This window comes from Panthera leo, chromosome A1 (assembly GCF_018350215.1).
Source record: "Panthera leo isolate Ple1 chromosome A1, P.leo_Ple1_pat1.1, whole genome shotgun sequence".
Lineage (NCBI taxonomy): Eukaryota > Metazoa > Chordata > Mammalia > Carnivora > Felidae > Panthera > Panthera leo.
In genome coordinates, this window is record NC_056679.1 from 132,850,030 (window position 1) to 132,868,650 (window position 18,621).

An 18,621-nucleotide genomic window follows, 5' to 3' on the forward strand; every position below is an offset into this window, starting at 1 on the left:
CCCACATGGGGATCAAACTCATGACCCCAAGATATCAATAGTTGTATGCTCTACAAAGTGAGCCAGCTAGGCACCCCTCTTTTTAGTAATTTCTGACTCTCATTTTCTCTCTCCTTTCATCTGCTGTTTTTCTACAAACTTATTTCAATCCTTTAAAAATATTTTGCTTCACTTTCTCGTTTTAGATATGATCTCTATTTAAAAATTGTTTACAGCCTACTTTTTTCTCTTCTTGTCCTACCCAATCCCATTTTTTTTCCTGTATTGTCCTTGGAAAACTTGGCAGCTAGACCAAGGAGGTGTGAAGAGTAGAGAGAGTTGACATTAGTAATTGAGGCAGACTTTTTTCTGCCTCTTCCTCACACCCATGGTTACTCCTGCACTTTTACTCCTTAGATCCTTTCACAGGATTCTCCAGCCCTAACAGAATCTCAGTCTGTTAATTTCAGGGCCTTGAACTCATTACTTTTTGATTTGCTAGAACAATTTGCTACCATCTCACACTGTTCAGCACTTATTTGAGTACCCTAGTTCCTTAAAATCTATGATTTCCAAAGTATATAACCTTAATTTGAGCACAACGTGGCAAATGCGTATCTAGAGGCCTGGTGGGCTGACCTAGAGGAATGTGCCCAAAGAGGGGCCCACCAGCATATGCCCAGCCTGACCCTTCCCTATAGACATTCATGGAGAGCAGCACCACCAGGAACTGTATCTAGTTTCTGGGACATTATATAAGTCAATTAAATTTCAATTTAGCTGTCAGATAGTGGCTCACTTCCCTTCTGTCAAAGTCAGAAGATCATGCTTTGATATAACCCTCTGGGGTTCCTTTTGATCATTGAGAGATCTAAAAAGGAGCTACCACTCCAACTACAACAACAATAGAAGGGCACCTGGATGGCTCAGTTGGTTAAGTGTCTGACTTTGGCTCAGGTCATAAACTTATGACTTGTAGGTTCAAGCCCCGCATTGGTCTGCTAACAGCTCAGATTCTGCTTCAGATTCTGTGTCTCCCTCTCTCTCTGCCCCTCCCACACTCACCTGTCTCTGTCTCTCAAAAATAAATAAATGTTTACAAAAAATTAAAAATAAACAGTAGCAAAAGCTGGCTGGACTTTCAGTTATCTTGGTTTAAAAAATTTTTTTAATGTTAATTTTACTTTTGAGAGAAGGACAGAGACAGAGTGTAAGTGGGGAGGGGCAGAGAGAGAGAGGGGGACACAGAAGTCGAAGCAGGTTCCAGGCCCTGAGCTGTCAGCACAGGGCCCGATGCAAGGCTGGAACCCATGAATCATGAGATCATGACCTAAGCCAAAGTCAGATGCTTAACTGACTAAGCCATCCAGGCACCCCTATCTTGGTTTTTCAATGGGATTTTTCCTCACCTGATTTTTAAGGCCATTACATATTTCAAATGTTTATTGGCTCTTTGTATTATGTATGTGTGTGTGTGTGTGTGTGTGTATGAACTGCTGATTTATATCTTTTGTAAATACTTCTATTGGATTAATATTTTGTTCTGGATTTATAAGAGCCTTTTACGTATTATAAATATTAGCTATTGTTTCTGATATATTGTATCTTTTCTCAAACTGTCATTTACCTTTTAACTTTGTGTATAGTGTCTTTTGCCAACAGAAATTCTATAAACTTAAGTAGTTCTGTCAAATTTTTCTCTGGTGCTTTCTGGTTATTTCATGTTTGGGTTACTGTGCAGTGGCAATGTGGTATAAAAGAACACATATTGAGATGGGAGAGACTTAGGTTCTAATTATGGTTCTGCCTCTAACCAGTAGTATTGACTTTGGACAAGTCTTCAAATTTAAGTTCTCTCACCTATAAAATGCAGCTGGACTAGAAACCAGATGACCTCTTAAGGTCCCTTCATGCATATTCAAACACTACTGAAAACATTCAGATTCTAAAGTTCTAAAAGCTTATTATCTTTAAGTAGGCCAAAGATTCTCCCCCAAACTAACATTTCTGATTTGCCTAGCAACATTTCATGCTGTAAAATCTAGCCATGTCTGACCTAACAAAGCTGAATTTTGGACGTTTGAATTAATGACTTGAATTTTTATATAAAATTTGATGAGTTTATACCTACTCTTTTAGGTTATAGACTTTATAGAAAATAGAGACTGCATTTGATATGTACTCTAAAGTATGCATACTATATAGCCACTAAGTCAACGGACATAGAATATGGCTTATGATATTTTATTATAATAATAATGAAATGTGTTACCACTGATGGAACAGGAAAAAAAGATAGTTTCTTTAAAATTTTTTTAATATTTACTTATTCTTGAAAAAGAGACAGAGTGTGAGCAGGAGAGAGGCAGAGAGGAAGACACAGAATCAGAAACAGGCTCCAGGCTCTGAGCTGTTAGCACAGAGCTCCAAGCAGGGCTCAAATTCATGAACCATGAGACCATGATCTGAGCCGAAGTTGGACGCTTAACTGACTGAGCCACTCAGGCTCCCCAATAGTTTTTATTTATGTAATATTTATAGTGTGCTTTCATATGCATCATTTCATTGCTGCCCAAGATAACCCTATGAGGTAGATAAGAAAGGGCTTATCTTTCCCTGTTATAGATCATGAATTATTGCACAGAGATTAAATCATTTATCCAAGGTCATCAGCTACTAAATGCTAATGCCAGTGCCAGAACTTTTCTGAAAGATGGTAAGATTGATGACAAAGAACTTATTAGCTAAAGTTTCATTATGACAGAAGACAAAATAGAAATATGTATGAGATATGGTGGCTGGAAATTACATAGATGAAATAAAATATCAAGAATGAAAAAGAGGGGCACCTGGGTGGCTCAGTCAGTTAAGCGTCCAACTCTTGATTTCAGCTCAAGTCATGATCTCATGGTTCATGGCTTCAAGCCCTACGTCAGGCTCTGTGCTGACAGTGTAGAGCCTGCTTGGGATTCTCTGACTCCCTCTCTCCCTGCCCTTGAGGGGCACACACTCTCCCCCACCCCCCTCCCCCAAATAAATAAAAACATTTTAAAAAAGAATGAAAAAGAAAAAATACGTTGAAAATTATCACAAAATATTTGAAAACAATTTCTTCTCTACATATGTATTTCTTTTTTCTTAATGTTTATTTATTTTTGAGAGAGAGACAGAATGTGAGTGGGGGAGGGGCAGAGAGAGATGGAGACACAGAATTGGAAGCAGGCTCCAGGCTCCAAGCTGTCAGCACAGAGCCTGATGCAGGGCTCGAACTCACAAACCGTGAGACCAGGACCTGAGCCCAAGTCAAATGCTCACCCAATTGAGCCATCCAGCACACCCTACATATTTATTTCTATGCAAAGAATTACAAATCCTTTGGAAGGAAAGTGACATTTCTATTAATAGTTTGGCATGCTGTATAAGAAGGAAATATGAAAAATATACAATATAAAGTTTTGTATAAGAAAACAGAAGCCTTCAGAGCAAGTTTCCAGAGGTAGAAGGAAGACAAACTTAGCATCTATTTTCAAGGAAAACTGGAAGATTTAAAAACTAAGAAAACTAAAATACTATATGATTTATCTCATGGTTGGCATTAATTTAATGGCAGAAAAACAAAGGTAATGGGCTAGGGAGAACAAAAGTGAGAGGAAACATTTTAAAATGTTATTATTTAGATCAACATTTTTCAAGGCAAATTTGCAATCAATTCCCAGAAAGTACATTTCTTTCCAAAGGAAGAACATATGACTGTTAAAGTGTATCCAGAATTATTTTAGAAAATCCAATTGAGAAGTATCATTTTCCAAATACTGATTGAACCAGAGTTAAGTGAGATTTCTCCAGTATTCTGATTATGATATTATTGTCATGGACAATATAGAGATGATTTACTCTTACTTCGAAATAGGAATGATATGTCGCTTGGCTAACCTAGTTTTTATGTGACATAGTTGTCATTTAGAGCAGGGCATTTAGCATCTTACTGCATCCCCACTTGTGCTACATACTCATGTATTGGCCAATTTCATGTCATATATGATGCTAAACAGTTCTTCAAAAAAACAAAATACTACAGGGGTGCTGGTTGACTTAGTCAATTAGGCATCCAACTTTTGATTTTGACTCAGGTCAAGATCTCACTGTGCGAGAGATCAAGCCCCACGTTGGGCTCCATGATGATAGTGTGGACAGTGCTCGGGATCCTCTCTCTCTCTCTCTCTGTGCCCCGCCCCCCCCCCCCCCCCCCCGGCCATCTCACTCTCTATCTCTCTCAAAATAAATAAACTTTACTACAATTTTTTTTAATGTTTTTATTTATTTTTGAGAGAGAGAGAGAGAGAGAGAGCTCTCAGAACGTGAGCAGGGGAGGAGTAGAGAGAGAGAGGGAGACACAGAACCTGAAGCAGGCTCCAAGCTCCGAGCTGTCAGCATAGAGCCTGATGCGGGGCTCAAACCCATGAAATGTGAGATCATGACCTGAATCGAAGTTGGATGCTTACTTAACCAACTGAGCCACCCAGATGCCCCCGAATAAATAAACTTTAAAAAGGCTGTTTGACTGGCCTAGTAGGTTGAATGTCTGACTCTTGATTTCAGCTCAGGTCATGATCTCATGGTTTGTGAGTTCTAGCCCACCCTCAGGCTCCTCACTGACAGTGCAGATCCTACGTGGGATTCTGTCTCTCCCTCTGCCCCTCTCCTGCTCTCTCTCTGAAACAAATAAATAAACTTAAAACAAACAAGCAAATAAACACTACAGAAAAATGTAAAGTCAAGTGTGGGGTTGAGTAAGAAAACAGTTTTGTTTACCCAAAGAAAGGTAGTATTCTTAAGAGAAAGCCTGCATCGAAGGGCAATAAATAGCAGTATTTAAATGTTTCTTTTGTTGATTTAAAACTGTTATAATTTAGAAGGAAGTGTGCATATTGTAATATGATTGACATAGATTATGATTCATACCAGGGAGGATGTGACAGGAGAAGTGATCAGAAGGGAGTAGTCAAGTTGGAAGTGATAGGGTAGCTATTTGTTTTAGTTGGTCCTGGACAGTCCTGGTTTTACATCTGTTGTCTCTGTTTAATTGTTATTAATATCTGCTTTTTCTTTCCAAAGTATTTTAGTTTGAATGATACACTATATGGCCACCTTAGAAATGATGGAAGCATGGTACATATTATCAGTACATTTTAAAGTGTACTACGAATAATAGCTAACACTTCTATGTGCTAAGCACTTTATGACCATTGTCCTATGTAGTCCTCCCAATAATCTATGAGGCAGTTAGTATTATAGTCCCCATTGTAGAGGTGAGGAAGCTCAAGTTTATGTTTATAGGTGTTCAGGAACTTGCCCAAGGTCACTCAGTAGTCAAGTTTCTAGTATAAGCCATTTGTTTCAGAGGTCACACAAATAATCACCATTCATTATTTATTTTATTCCCACTTAAAAAAATCATAAGACATCTGAAAGAAATTTAATTTTGATAGGCTACAAAATGTATAGAATGGAAAAAAAGATTATTAAGCATATACTAGGGAAAAAACTTAAAAACTTTTCATAAAGGTTTTCACAAGAGGCACACTTATCTCTCAAAAATATTATTGAAAATATGTTGGAGGGGTGCCTGGGTGTCTCAGTAGGTAAGTGTCTGACTTCAGCTCAGGTCGCGATTTCACGGTTGGTGAGTTCAGGCCCCACATCGGGCTCTGTGCTGACAGCTCAGAGCCTGGAGCCTACTTTGGATTCTGTGTCTTCCTCTCTCTATGCCCCTTCCCCACTCAAGCACACGCGCGCGCGCACACACACACACACACACACACACACGCACACACACACACACACACTCTCTCTCTCTCTCTCTCAGAAATAAACAAACATTTAAAAAAATAATAAAAAAGAAAATATGTTGGAAAGGCATGCTATGGGAGGGATGATTCCATTCCTGAAGTATTATAAAATCTTTAATTTTGGTTCCTGTATGTATTACCTCTTTTGAACTCAAGTGTCCGTTTCCCACACACTTGCTACCCTAACCTCTGCCCTCTCTATCAAGAGGCAAAGATGGAAGTGAAAATAGGGAAGTCATTATAAAAATACATGTTATAATGTATTTTGAAAAACTTTTAGTGTTTTATTTTTGAGAGAGAGAGACCAAGCATGAGCAGGGGAGGGGCAGAGAGAGAGGAGACACAGAATCTGAAGCAGGCTCCTGGCTCTGAGCTGTCAGCACAGAGCGTGATGCAGGGGCTCGAACTCATAAACTGTGAGATCATGACCTGAGCCGAAGTCTGAGGCTCCACCAACTGAGCCACCCAGGCGCCCCTTAATGTATTTTGATCTAATTGATCTAATGCTTCTAGACTTTTAAAAAAATCTAACTCTATTCTAGTCCTCAGATTCATTTTCCCCAAATACTCCTGTGATAAAGACTCTGGTTTTAGGTAACCAGTTCTTCACTAGGTGTTGAGAAAGAAAGAAGAATGATCATCCTGAAGTTTGCTTTTCTTCTGCTTACTTTCTTTTTGCGCTGCTTCTGTGTAGCTGCTTGGTTGCCATGGGGGAAATGACAGATAGACCTTTTTTAAAACAGTGGATAGACTCTTTGCTGAGACTTCCCCCCCCCCCCCCCCCCCCGATGCTGTGTGCATTCCCTGGAATGCTTAAGACCTTAAGACTTTCCTTCAGATATGTGGCTTATCTCTAGCAGACAGTAATTCCTCTCCTAAGCCCAGCCATTGGGAAGGGGAATCCCAAGGAAAGAATTCCCTGCCCTTCATTAGAGAATTATTTAGAGAATCACAATGGGGAAGATGAAGCTATACTATCTACAGTTATTAGCTTCCTCTCTAAGGTAGTCCTGGAGTTTGTTTAATCATTACAGAATCACAGTTAGGCAGGCTTATTTAAGGAGGGGTTTTAGTTCTCCTTTTAATCATAATTGAAATGTTAAGTCCATCTTAGTTGAACTGTGGGAGGATTTTCAAAGGAAACTAACCTGTAAAGTACAGAACAAGAATGCCTTGTAATAAAAGAACAAATGGAAGATTTGGCTATATCTGTATGTGCTGCTCATATGAGTTAGAACTAAGTAGTCAGTGATGAGTAACAAAGATGAATCATTGTTTCTGATTATTGAATACCCTGATCATATAGCTGTCATTTCACCCTTCTATATGAGCACACAGAATTCCTGTTGAAAGTACTTTATAAAGGTATTATTAAAGAAATATTTGTCAAAATAGGTATTATCGATAAGTATATCCTGGCTCCCACCCTCTTAAGGTCAGTGTTTTCAGGGTCATTCCCACAGTACACATAGGACTTATTTAACAATCGAATGGGAGGCACTTTATTATCTATCTTCATATATTGCCCCATAGAATGAAACCACATTTCCCTCTCCTACCTTCTCAGCATCAGCATATGCTATCGCTATATTCTCTCCCATCAAAAGCTGCTTTGGGGAAACAATCTGATGAATTAGGTATAAATGACTAAGGCTTAAATATTACCTTTCCCAGGATTATGGCTTTGTGCTAGAGAAATAAACTCAAAGGGATTAAACACCAGTGGCAAAATTTTAGGTGAGTTGGAGAAGGGGTTTTTGTTATAGAAACTTTTCCAGCCTAAAATCAGTCAGATTGGTCCCCAGTAAGGATTTAAATGGGTGGTGGGGGGTGTGGAGGGAAGGCGAGGGACAAGGCAGGTCCTAACCTGGAGAGACTTGCCTGTTCCTACTATTTAGGTTTGGGAAGGGGTGGTGGTGGTTAGGCTTACATGAATCTACGATGCCACATTTACAGGGGTCTTGAACCAACCTGAGACTAAAGGCAACACTGGAATTCCAGATTCCAGTGGGTCTCATTTGGTATGGGAGATACTCTGCCCTGGGATGCTTTAGTAGAATGACCCTTTCAGTTCAGGGCTATACTACTGAGTTAGGTCTGACTCAAACCAGTTTTTGAAAAGGGAGTAGGAAATCCTTGTGACGATTAAAAATCATGTAAACAATACACCAAATTCAGATTTTACACAACAGCTAAGATTCATATTCACATAAGATGGCTTAACTAGCTTGGTGTTGCTATTACACCTGGCTGTCATTTCGTTTCCTAGTTTTAGTTAAATGCTCTTTTACCTCCAGCGCAGCACTAAGTCTGAACACTTTGATGCTACTTGGGGAAACTTCAACTTCTGCTCTACCTTAAAGAGCTACCTGTTAATTCCAGCAGTTCTGGAAGTAGTTAAAATGCTGTCACACTAACAGAATGTCTTGAACAGCTCTGTAGTTATTTCAAGCGTTTTCACTAGCCTACAACTCACTTTGGTAAATAATTCTTTGATGGACTTTATGAAGCCCTTCCTTTGGATGCAAGCCAAAAATTATCTATAGGGCATACAGTTCTTTCTTCAAACTTGGTAATAAATAATTATCTCTGGAACACAGACGGAAGAACTGAAGCGATGACTTCGGGGACACAGAGACTAATTACCATCATTGTACACAGTTAAGTACAGCAGAGACTGGGGGGCGGGGAATGGTTTGTTCCGTATCCATTACGTTCCTTCTCCAGTAAAGCAAGGCCGTCTTGTCTGTTAACATATTTAGAGCAGTAACTGCAAAAATGTGCAATGTTATGGTTGAAGCGTTTTATGCCATATGTGTTGATGGAATGCTTAAGAGTCTCTCTCTGCAATAAACGCAAACCCTGCCAGACTGAATTATTAGGGCCAGCGCAATTCAAGACTGCACCACCGAAACCGCTGAGGTTGGAAGCCTACGTCGCATTCGGAGTGTGTCCAACGCTTCCTCTAACAAAGGCACTATCTTGAGGCAATTTCGCGGGCCATTTTCCCCCTCCCAGCGCCAGCTTTGTCTCCTCGCCGGTGTGAGGCTGAGACTTGGAGAAGCCCCAGCTGCTTTACAGTGCGAGCAAGCTCTGAGCAAGGGCCAGCGTGGGAAGCTCCACCGAGCCGCCGCTGTGGTTTCCTGCAAACTGAGCGTGCCATTAGAGGAAGTTGGAGTGCTGCAGTTGAAAGACATACCTGCAGCCTTAAAATCGGGCTGGACTTGAACCCTACGCATCGACTACTGTCGTATAAAGGAAACTCAGTCGGCCGGGGACGTCGGAGGCCCGGGGGCTCTCAGTCTCCACCGCTGGTGGCGGAGGAGTCGGGGTCGGCGTCGCCAGCGTCCCCCCACCTCAGGAGGCTGGGGGCGGCAGGCAGGCCTCCCCGGGCCTGGGCCTGAGAGGGCCTGACGCCGCGCCTCGCACACGAACCCCCCTCGCCGCTGCCGCCGCCGCCGGCCCCTCCCCGCAAGGCCCCGGGCCCACCGCCCCCCGCCGCCCCCCGCCGCCCCCCGCCGCAGCCGCCGCCGACGTCTGCCCGCGCCGCCCCCGCGCGCGGTGACTGGCTCGCGCCGGCCTCCAGCCCGGCAGTTGGCGGTTGAGGCGAAGCCGGCGGGAGGCCGCCCCGCCCCCGCCAAGGAGCAGTCGCGCGCAGTCTCTTCCCCCTCACCGCTGGGGCGGTGGCGCTGTTGCCGCCGCGGCCTGTGAGGCAGTAACTCCCCTCCGCCCCAGCTCCCTTCCTCCTCCTTTCTCTCCTCTCTCTCCCTCCCCTCCCACCCCTCCCCTCCCCTCGCAGTCTCTCGCTCGAGTGAATGTGGCGCGGCGGCGCGGGACGCAGCCTCGGCCCCTGCCGCGGCCCCGCGAGCTCGTGAGGAGACCCAGCCGCCGCCTGCCCCCACCTCCTGCGCTTCCCCGGGGAGCCACCGTCGCCGGGGAAGAAGAACGAGGAGGGGAGCGAAGGGACGGCGGCGGGAAAACGGGAGAGGGAGGAGAAGAGGGTTCGAGGGCAAGTAGAAAAGGCGGGGAGGGACGGACGGAAGAACGGACGGCCCGACAGACTGCCCGGGGAGGGGGCCGCCTTCGAGCTTGCCCGGCCCCTCGGCTCCGGCCCCGGGCGGCCGCGGCGGCGACGGCGGCGGCGCGGGCGAAGGGCGCGGCAGGCTCTATCGAGACAATAACCCCACCGCCCGGCTCTGGGGGCGGCGGCGAGGAGGAGCTGGCGGCCTAGCGCGGCCGAGGCTCGCCCAGCGCCCCGGCGGCATCTTGGCCCCTGCCGGCCGGGTTCCGCCGCCGTCGGGTGTGCGGGGCGCGCCGGGTGCCCGGAGCCCGAGGCTCTCGGCTGAGGCCCCGTGCCCTCCCCCTCCCCGGCGCGCGCGGAGCTGGTTTTCCGGGTTCCCCTGGACCGAGCTGGATTCTGCTTCTGCGCCAAGGCAGGAAGTGAGTTTCGCACGGTAATTCCGGGCGGTGTCACGAGTGAAAAGTTTTTTTTCGGCGGAGATCCTAGTTGGGGCTGGGAAACTCCTGCATAACTCGAGACCAGGAAACCGGCGCGTTTCCCAACCCCCTCCAAAGCCACCTACTCGTCCTACTGCGGGAGGCCACTCCACATCCGCTCTCACCGGAGAGAGAAATTCGGCTGGATCCAAAGTGACTAATGAAGGGAAGGAAATCATGTCAGGCGAAGCCTTGAAAAAGCTGCCCTGAGACACTGCCCGACCGAAAGGTAATTTTCACGAAAAGCGTCTAAGAGTTAAAAAGCTCTTGGGCCGGGAAAGAGAGGATACTTTAGTGTTTCTCACTTCTTCCCAAGTTGCCCTAGATTAATCTTTTGTAGTGTCGGACTGGATAGTCTTTCAGGTGCTAAAGAGTAGAACTGATTTTTCCTCCTTTCTACCATCTGGTAGAAAGACTCTGGTTACTTTAGAAGAGATTGTAAGAATGTGGTGAGACGAAAAGTTTTGAGCAATCGGAAGAAAGAGTGCCTTTGTTCAGCACTAGGTCCAGAAGTTTTAGTTTCCTAGAACATACGCAATGTATAGTTTTTATTAAGTTGCTGAACCTGGCAACTTGTGTTTTGGAAAAAAGTTAGGTCTCTGCAGCGACGGATTTACTGTTGACGAGATGGCTGCCACATTTGTTTATCCTGCTACCGATTATTTGACTTCTGCGTTAATTATATATATAGTTGTTGTTGTTTTAGTTTCAGCCCTTAGAGATGTATTTGGTTGGATTTTGTAAACAAATGAACTTTGCTATTCTTTGTGTTTTTTTAGCTGGATAATGTATTTCTTCAGTAACTGGTTCCTTTCAGACACTTCCAGTCATATAATACTTGTTTGGTTAATTAATCGAAAGCAAGCGCCTGCGTAATTTTTCTTATAACTGACCTAAGTAGGAGTAGGGGAGAGTAGTTAAGTATTACGGATAGAGTTGTAATTAAAGAACAAAGTAGTTTGATCTGTTAGGGTTTCTCTGCAGTTAAGACCAGAACGTATAGAAAGGGAAGTAAAATGCTTAAAACGATTTTCATGAGAGTCATATTGATTGTAATAAACATCTGTCCTTTTTGAATAGTACAGTGTTTACATTTTGGTAGTGGCCCAAATGTTTTGGCCGGTTCTGCCTAGTAAGTGATAGGTACCTACTCTGGGGGCAGGAATTAGTGAAGCATGGGAGACATTCCGCCAGTCAGTTACAAACACTTCTAAACCAATCGGTAGTCTTTATAGATAAAAGGGAGTTTCTTCGCAACAAACACAATTGGCTTCTTTATTGGTGTTTTGTTAGGCTTAAATTTTGTTTTTCTCAGTACTTTTGTGGTAAAGGAGGTGTAATACTGTGCTTTTGAATAAATATTGAATACGTCTGGCATCCTGTTGGTAATTATATTTCAGCTATAAATTAATATCTAGTTTGCTCATGCTACCCCATGAAAAATAGTTGGCATTCTTTAGTTCAGAGAAAAGCTAGCTTTGGAGAGCAGGATCAAATAATTTCACAACTTGTTATTATGTTAAGTACATTTCAAAATGGGAGTCTTTTGACTATCTGTTAATATATATTGTGATTTTGTTCCCCCAGAGTGTAGTCTCTGGAGATCCTTTATAAAAATTGTTTGTTTGTTTTATTTATTTGTATTGGTAAGATTGTGAACCATCAGGTCATTCCTGTTAGGTCCAAGTAGCTTTATCAAGGAATTTAAAGTGTATAACTGATCTGCTTTGTAATTTTGGAACGTAATGTTAGGCAAGGAGAGAGGTTATTCTTGGGCATCTGAAAGAGCAGAAGAAAATAGATGGCATTGAACTTCATTTTCCTTATATGGCTTATCCTTGGCCTCAGAGCAACAGAGCCTTAATAGAGCAAGTCTTTTATAGAGAATTATCACTTTGTGAAGATGTTTCTCTGCATTAGTAAATTTTACAAGTGAAAAGTATAGTAGCACTTGGAAATGACTGCTTAAAACCCTGTTTTTAGATCAAGTTCTTGATTTTTTTTTTTTTTGAGGGATCAGAAGTAAGTTTAGATACAGACAGCACACTTTAAAAATGTGAAATGTTCACCTTTATAGAACCTTTGATTCCTTTTGTCCCATAAAGGCAAAATTTACTTTGTGGTTTACTGAGAATTTTGTTAGTTTAGTCCCGAATTAACTTAATGAATTTTAAGCTTTATGCTATTGTCAAAGTGTACATATTTTCAAATCCTTGTTTAAAATGTGATCATGGTGTGAAAAGAGGTTAAAGAAAGATGATAATCAGTTAAAATATTTTCAAGTGACCTTTCATTTTGAGTATTCTTCTTAGCATTCTATGGGTTTTCTTAGATTAAATTGGCAAATCTAGAGTACTTCCAAAGGTTTTGTTTACATTGCCCAAGATACATATTTCATGTCACTCTTTATGGAAGGTACTTAGGAGTTTTCAATAGTGATAACCTTAATCCTTCAACTAATTAATTCAAATAGTATGAAGTCCATCTGCTATTTGAGGTGAAACTATTGCACGCTTGTATGAAAAGCTTACAGTGGTTCAAATATGGAAACCAAATTTTTATTGCATGCTATTTCTTAATGAAGTGATAACTGTAGTTAGAGAAATTATACATATATCATTAATAAATGTCTAAATTTACTTTTAATTCAATAGTGATATTGAACTCTTTGTAGTAAATGATAACTTAAAGAAGCAATAATTTCAGAAAATTAGGTGCATATTTCAGTATTTATTTTAAATGTTTATAGGTAACATAATTTAGAGTCTAAGCTGTTTGGGTTTAGAATAGATTATGGCAGTGTTTACAAAGTATTTGGCTTTATGCAGTATTTTAGTGATGTTGGATAGCAAAGTAATTTTCTTTTTTGTGAGTGCTGTGTAGCCAGATTCTTTTTAAACATGCTTTGTTGCTTGCATTTTTCATTTTGACTCTTTCCATTGCCCATCTATTTCCCTGTTAGGTGCTTTTCTTCTAAAGAGGTCTTTCTCTTTTCCTTTCCTGACAACATTAATTGTACTTGTGCTTTGCTGTTCAAAATAGATGATTCAGTTTTTGCATGTACAGTTTGCTCTTGCCATAGAAATGTGTACATGAATTATGCTCTATAATACATACTTTTGAATTTTGTAAGGAAATAAGCTCAGCACTTCTGATCCCCTGACTCCACATTTTTTGTTTCTTTCTTGGTGCCTTTCATCACTAACTCTTGACCCCATGCTACACTCATTGTTCAGATTTACCTTTAGCTTTCTGCTCAGTCTTATGTTTCCTAATTGTAAAAAAGCTGTTATTACGCTTTCTTTTCTAATTTCTTTAGCTTCCTATTTTTCTGGTTCAGTTCTTTGACTTCCCCTATTTTTTCCATGTTCAGCTGTTGTTTTTTGATATGTTGTCCTTCTCCTGTTTTCTAAACTTGGAGTCCATACTCATCACCTAAGAAAACTGTTCACAATATAGTAGAAAAAAATTTATTCGGGGGCACCTGGGTAGATCTAGTTGCTTAAGCATCCTCTTGGTTTCTGCTCAGGTAATGATCTCAGGTTTAGTGAGTTCAGTTTCCGCCTCGGGCTCTGTGCTGACTGTGCAGAGCCTGCTTGGGATCCTCTCTCCTTCTCTCTGCCCCTCCCCTGCTTGTGTGCTCTTTCTTTCTCTCAAAATAAATTTAAAAACTTAAAAAAAAAAAAAAAGAGAAAAAATTTATATGCCCCATTTAATTATAAGTATCTCTTTTGCATTCCTATTCAGTTTACATGCCAGTGTTTTAACCTGATGCTCATTAATATATTTTGTTTTTATTTATGTTTACTGAACTCTTTTTTTGTTTGTTTTTTGAATACCCCTGGAGTTACCTGTTCAGATAACATCAGGTTAATGACTGTATTAAGACTCTGTACAAACCCCTATACCTTCTTGTTTGATTATGCTTTTGACCTCTTAAAACATACAAGCTTATATCTCTGTGTTTTTCTTCTCCGTTTTGTTCCTTTCCTTTCTGTCCTACCTCTCAAGTTAGATGTCTTTTCTGTCCTAAAATTTTGAAATTGCCTTCCTTTGTTTTTATGAAATAAGCACAGTGGAAATCTATCATCATTTAATTCTTGTCACTTTAAATTTTGTTCCAGGTACCATTGGTTGAAGCTTTATAAAGCTTGCAGGCTTTATAAATTATAGTATGTAAGACAATAGATTATCTAAAAATTAAGTTAGTAAACAACACTATCTAGAGATTATTCATGATTTTACATATATAGAATGTAGTATGAAAAAGTAGAAAATAAAAAGACAAGTAGTCAAAGTAGGTGTGGTAATATTTGGGGACATCAATTCTAGGGACATCTTTATTCAGAGCCCATTTTTGGTACGTAGTGAATGGTTTGCTGGCTTTTTGCTGTACTAGGAGTGAGAAAGGCAGCCTGTGAAATATGACCTTTGGTGTTATCCAGAGGAATATGAAAACGGAGAGAAGACTGAATAACTTAGGAAATAGGGTAGTCTCAGACAACTTGCTTTGGGACAGTGTGCCTTATACATTGCATTTGTCCTTTGGCAAATTCACTCTATTATAGCATAGTATAATTACAAATAATAGTAGTAGACCTAAGGCAACTGTTCCAAACTTTTTGTTCTTAGGATCCATTTATACTCTTACCAATTACTGAGAACTTCACTGAGCTTTGGTTTTTGTGGGTTATATTTATTTTATTTTCCATATTAGAAAATTTTAAATACCAGTTTGTTTAAAAACCATAAACCATTACTTGTTATGATGACATCAATTTAATAAAATAAAACAAAACTATTTTCCAAAACAAATCTTAAGCAAAAAGAGTGACACTGTTAAATATTTTTGTAAGTCTCTTAATGTCTGGTTAAGTAGAAAACAGCTTGATTCTCGTATCTACTTATATATTCAATCTTATAATATGTTGTTTTGGTTGAGGTATATGAAGAAAATCCAGCATTATACAGTTATGTGGTTGGAAAAGGAAGGAGTATTTTCATAGCCTTTTTAGATATGGTGGATATTCCTTGATACCACACCAAAATTTCTTAAAGGATAGCTTCAGTGCCCATTCTAACAGTATATCACTGAATTTTCCATATCTTGTTATCTGAAAATCCTTTGGTTTATCTTGCACTTTGAGTGAATCTTTTACCTGCTTATGATTTTGTGACGTTGTTTGAGAAATACTGGTTCATTGAGTTATATGTGTTCCAAATGTTGATGCATTTTACTAGGTAGTAACAAACAAAAGAAAAAAATTGTTAATATCCCCACTAATTCCATCAAAAAAGTCTAGTATTGTGAAGCTGTCAAGTTCAGGGTGACAGGTAAACATTTTCCACATTTCTAAATTTTCACTTGGAAGTTTGAATATTAATCATTGGTAACAGATACTGTTAGTGTGTTTCCCTTGAAGTTGCAGGCTTAGTTGGTTTATTTTTGAGAAAATGTCTTTCAGATTCCTAAGTCTACAAGCATAGTTTTGTCATTTGTTCTTTTAGGTCAAAATGGTGTTTCATGAGAAAAAGGCTAATTTAGCTCATAATTTGAAGTAATTATATAAGTGCTTTTCCTCAACATTGCCATTCCTTCACATAAAATGTGACAAAGACATCTATTAAATAGTTAAGATTTAATAAAATTATTATTTAAAAAAATTTTTTTTAACATTTATTTATTTTTTGAGAGACAGAGAGAGACAGAGCATGAGCAGGCGAGGGGCAGAGAGAGAGGGAGACACAGAATCTGAAGCAGGCTCCAGGCTCCGAGCTGTCAGCACAGAGCCTGACACGGGTCTCAAACCCACAAACTGTGAGTCCATGACCTGAGCCAAAGTCAGACGCTCGACTGACTGAGCCACCAAGGTGCCCCAATAAAATCATTATTTTTAATGTTTATTTTTTGAGAGAGAGGGAGACAGAGTGTGAGTGGGAAAGAGGCAGAGAGAGAAAAGGAGACAAAGAATCTGAAGTAGGCTTCAGGCTCTGAACTGTAAGCACAGAGCCCAATGCTGGGTTCCAACTCTTGAACTGTGAGGTCATGATCTGAGCTGAAGTCGGGCACTTAACCTGTTGAGTCACCCAGGCTCCCCAAAATTATTTTTCTTAAAGTTTATTTACTTATTTTGAGAGAGAGAGAGGAGAGGGCCAGAGAGAGAGGGAGAGAGAGAGAATCCTAAGCAGGCTCCACACTGTCAGTACAGAGCTCAAGGTGAGGCTGCAACTCATGTACAGTAAGATCATGACCTGAGTGGATATAAAGAGTCTGTCGCTTAACTGACTGAGCCACCCAGGTGCTCTGTAAAATTATTTTTTACTGCTTTATTAAAGATATTAATTGAAAGTGGCACTTAAAAAGAATCTGGAAATTGACTATAGAGAACAAACTGATAATACTGGAGGGGAGGTGTGGGTTAAACAGATGGTGGGTATTAAAGACGGCACTTGGGATGAGCACTGGGTGTTACAAGTAATGAATCACTAAATTCCACACCTAAAACTAATATTTAAAAAAAATTTTTTTTAATGTTTATTTATTTTTGAGAGAGAGAGAGAGAAAGAGACAGAGCACGAGCAGGGGAGAGGGAGACAGAATCCAAAACAGGCTCCAGGCTCTGAGCTGTCAGCACAGAGCCTGACGTGGGGCTTGAACTCACAAACTGTGAGATCATGACCTGAGCCGAAGCCAGACGCACAACCAACTGAGCCACCCAGGTGCCCCCTTAAAACTAATATTTTGCTGTATGTTAACTAGCTGGACTTTAAATAAAAACTTGGAAAAAAAAAGAACTCTGGGAGTATGAAGTATTGCTTGTATAGCTTGATGCCAGTGCCTTTTCACTAAGGTGCTAGCAATTTTGCCCACCATATTTTTGCACCATTGCTGTTGATATAATGGGAAAGGGCAAATGATGTTTCAGTATTATTATGAAAGTCGTTTTGATCTTGAAGACGCTTTGAAAGTGTCTTAGGACTTCCAAGGTCCGTGGAGCACACTTTGCACTTTGAAAACTTTAGGTGAATGTTGGGATTTATGGAGCTTTCATAACTTCTTTTGAGAGAGAGACAGAGAGAGAGAGAGAGAGAGAGAGAGAGAGAGAGAGAGAGTGTGTGTGTGTGTGTGTGTGTGTGTGTGTGTGTGTCTGTGTGCTGGTATTACATTCTGAAAGAATCCTGAGCCTTGATATTTTAGCTCATCAATTTGGTCTTCAGTTCTTTTCAATTACTTTATGTAGTGGGAAGAATAGAGATTCTGGGAACTCTTGCTTTTTCATAGGAGTTGATTTTTTCTTTGTAGTTTTGTTTTTGGTTTACTTGTAACCTGTTGAATCTCTGAGATAAAACTTTGTACGTGGTCTCTTTTTTTCCCCCTCTATTAACAGTATAGGAGATTTGATCTTTTTGTGCTTGGTATATCCATCCTGCTTCTGGTTTTTCCTAAAGTGTCAGAGTTTTCATTGTGGTTAAAGGTTTCTATTATGGTCCAGATTGCATGGTATTGGTCATTTCATGGTATTCCCCCAGCCCATGTAAATCCCTGTTATTCTGGCTTTGGTGTATTTATTTAGGTAATGGCTTTCTCCTTTAGGCTATGTGGGTAGCTTGTCCTCTTACACGTGTTTCCTGTCCCTCAGGGGGATAATATTCCACTGTTTTCACAATTATCCTGCCCAAGTGTCAGATCTCCCACAGTACAGAGAGCTTGCTGGAGGCCTTAACCATGCAGCTGTTCTTCTATGGTTTTATTACCTGGCTCACTGCCCAGGACACACTTCTCCTGATCCTTCTTGGTAAGGAAACTTACTCTTTTTGGAGATCCCTCTTTATGCTTCTTTTGTGTATGTGGTTCCTCATATGTGTTGTGTTCTGTTGTAATCTCCCCACCCCCATTCATTTTGGATTCTTTACAAATTCCATTCTATGTTATTATCTGTAGATATACCCCTCCCTGATACTGCTATAGATTTTTTGTAATTTTTCTTTCATATTTAAAAGTTTGGAATAATGACAAATATACAGAAAAGTTGGAAACATAATACAAAGAACTTTTGTGTTCCTGAACTGTATGACAGTAAGTTGCCTACCCAGTAGATAGTCTATTACCCCCTAATACTTTAATGTTTATTTTTTTTTACAAATAGGGACATTATGCTATGTAACAACATTATAACTATCAAAATTAGGAAGTTAACAAAGAATGCGTTACTAACAGCTAAATCTCACCAGTGTCCCTCTGTCTTTTAAAGCAAACAGATCCACTTTAGAATCTTGGATTACATTTAGTTGTGAC

At 40.6% G+C, this 18,621-nt stretch overlaps 1 protein-coding gene across 9 annotated transcripts in view; it reads left to right on the forward strand.

Annotated features, from left to right (window-relative positions):
- The first annotated feature begins 10,058 nt into the window (after positions 1-10,058).
- Positions 10,059-18,621, forward strand: part of ERBIN (erbb2 interacting protein) — a 128,911-nt gene continuing 120,348 nt past the window's right edge. For all 9 annotated transcript variants that reach the window (XM_042940382.1, XM_042940390.1, XM_042940401.1 and 6 more), the window contains exon 1: positions 10,059-10,554. The gene's annotated coding sequence lies outside the window, so the exon portion shown is untranslated. The remainder of the gene's footprint in view (positions 10,555-18,621) is intronic.